We start from the raw sequence: 3,239 nt of genomic DNA, 5'->3' as shown, positions 1-3,239 counted from the left end.
ACACTACAAATTTTTCTCTGTCCAAAGAGCAGACAGTTTAATACTCTGGGTTCATTCTTCAGGAAACAGTTGCGAGAAACTAATGACAAAAATAATGACACACTGGTTTAACGTTGATGGTCAGAAGCCATTCCACGATGCGGATACAGGCAAGATGATCCCTAGAATGCTGAATACATTCATTGTACATTTCATTTGGGACAAGGGGATCACAGAGCTTGTGCAACGAGAGTTTCATCACCCACCCGAGAACATGCGGATTGTCAATGGTGTCTAATGTATAATAGCCGCAGTCGATCCGTAATTTCAGTTCAGAAACTGAGTTGTCACCAGGAACACAAGAAGATTCTTTCCTGTGAACTTGGCATTGGTCATGGCGCCCAATTTATTGTGTTGTAGTTCGAAGCTAATCGAACCCGTTCCTGGCGGCAGCCTAGTAATCCTTAACAGTACCCCTCCTGCAATTTGAACCCTGGAAGTGGCAATTTTATGAAATACTTTCATGTAATATACATAACTGTGGGGACAGATTTCTCATTAGGTACAAATCTCTGTAATGAATACAAAGTTACTTAATAGACTACAAATTTAATCAGAAACAGTGCTACAGGAGCGTGAACTTGAACATTTGAATGTCGATGTATACCGCAAGGTCACACGTTGTGACTTGTGATGTCACTTCTCCTTACTCACCATCGCCTCCTCGTCGCCCACAACCAACATGGCCACAATGCGACACGACCACAACAACGATGGATGACAACAATGATTTCGTCGTTGTCATTACCTGGTGAGCACACACACCCATCTCCCCCCTCTTTCGTTTCTGACAACAATGCCAGGTGCCATGTCGCAACAGCGACATGGCAACAAAACGATGAATGACGACATTTCGTCGTTCGTCGTTTTGCCCGTCCTTCATCCCGAACCAACAACAACCGATGCCACGTCAGCATGTTAGGCCAACCACGTCAAAACGACCCCGACCACCTGATACTGCCAGTATTATGTATCAGATATAGTCTATTGACTAAGTCTACCTATGCATCACAGCAGTCAATTGACCAACCTTCCTAATCAGGAAGGTAGCCTTGCTGAGCTCCCTAGAGCCAGCCTTGGTGCTCACTGATTCCCACGGCTTGCTCACTGTTTTCAGGGTCCAAAAGCGCACTTCCAAATGTGGTTGTTTTCAGGGTCCAGGGCACATTGCCAAATATGGAAATGTGTGCTTATCTAAAGGAAAAATAGCAATAAAATAGCAGAAAAATCAGAAAAAAATGGGGGATGGTGGTTATGATGGTAGGTTGTTTTCAGGGTCCAGGGGATGTCCAAATATGGCAATCTATCCAAACATGGCCAGAAAATACCCGAAAAATCAGGAAAAATTGGGGGATGGGGTGATGATGTTAGGTTGTTTTCAGGGTCCAGGGGCTATGTCAAAATATGGTAATCTATCCAAAAATAGCCAGAAAATACCCGAAAAATCAGGAAAAATTGGAGGATGGTGATGATGATGTTGGGTTGTTTTCAGGGTCCAGGGTCTATCCAAATATAGTAATCTATCTAAAAATACTCAAAAAATTAGGAAAAATTGGGGGATGGTGGTGATGATGTTGGGTTGTTTTCAGGGTTCAGTGTCTAGTTCCAAATATGGTAATCTATCCAATGATAGCCAGATAATCACCAAAAAAATCAGAAAAAAATACAAATGGTTCCCACTGTTGATGATGATGTTCAGGGTGCAGGGCAACAAATAAGGAAACTTCTTTGTTTCTGATGAAAAATAACCAGAATATCAGAAAAAAGCCAGAAAAATGTAAATGGTGTAAGGGATGTCAGGCACTACTTTCAGGGTCAACTTCAGGGCCCACCCCAAAGAAAAGCTCACCTTACTTGACCAAAAAGTGAAGAAAAACAAGATAAGAATGATTCTACCTATCAGGGTCCATCTAATGGGGTGTTGGGATGGTGGTCACATGATCAATTACCAAAAATGGTCAAAAACAAAAGTTGTAGTCCTATGCTGTAGCTGCCTGAATCTGTTTGAATTATGTTCTGAAGTGCTCCTGTTGTGGAGACATGATGTAAAAGATTTTGAAAAGCACTGTGTTTTTTTTGTTTTTTGTGTTTTTCTCCATGAAAACCAAACCAAACAACATGATTTCAACACATTTAGAAAGCTAAAAGAAAGGGCTACAATTATTGTATCGTGGGAAAAATGACCAAAAAAGGAAGGTGCATGCCTTAAAAGGGAAACTGACACTGACAGACTACAAAGTCTACTAATAGACTACAAGATATCACAAAAAGTTGGACTTAGACTACAGAGTTTACTGACAAACTACAAAAGACTACAACACAAAAAGTTAGACATAGACTACAAAGTTTACTGGCAAACTACAAAAGACTGCAGAAGTTGGACTTAGATTACAAAATTTACTGACAAACTTCAAAAGACTACAAAAGTCAGACTTAGACTACAAAGTTTACTGACAAACTACAAAAGACTACAGGTTGGACCTAGACTACAAAGTTTACTGACAGACTACAAAAGACTACAAAAGTCAGACTTAGACTATAAAGTTAGAGTTAGGGTTAAAAGGTCATCCAAAGTCAGCCTGACCCATCCATCCCATTCATGGCACATATTTGATGGAGAAATGGCTGGGGTATGTTGCAGTAGACTACAAAAGCTTAAAGTGTCCACTTGCTGAGACTACAAAAGTTTGTATTGTGTGCTTTTTCATTACAAAAGTTTGTAGGGTGTGCGCTTTTTCACTACAAAAGTTTAAAGTGTCTGCTTTTTGAGACTACAAAAGTTTGTAGGGTGTGCGCTTTTTCACTACAAAAGTTTGTAGTGTCCGCTTTTTGGGACTACAAAAGTTTGGAGTTCACTTTAGTTTATAGTGTCCTTGACTATGTGTAGGGTATTGGGGATATGGTTGAAGGATTGACATGATCTCACATATTGCCATTGCTGCAGCATTAGTTTTTGACATGATGCACAAGTTGTCTTTCACATCAGAAAAGGCAATTAATTCTGTGCCTTCCTATTGATACCTACTATCTCAAAATACAGTTATATGTTCTTGGGGATATGGTTGAAGGACTGACATGACTTCACATATTGCTATTGCCATATCATTTGTTTTCGACATCATGCCCAAGGTAGCTTTCACATCTCTGTAGTCTAAGTCCAACTTTTTGTGATATCTTGTAGTCTATTAGTAGACTTGTAG

Source organism: Laccaria bicolor, genomic scaffold, assembly GCF_000143565.1.
Source record: "Laccaria bicolor S238N-H82 LACBIscaffold_46 genomic scaffold, whole genome shotgun sequence".
In the NCBI taxonomy this organism is placed as follows: domain Eukaryota; kingdom Fungi; phylum Basidiomycota; class Agaricomycetes; order Agaricales; family Hydnangiaceae; genus Laccaria; species Laccaria bicolor.
Note: the sequence above shows the minus strand (reverse complement) of the source record.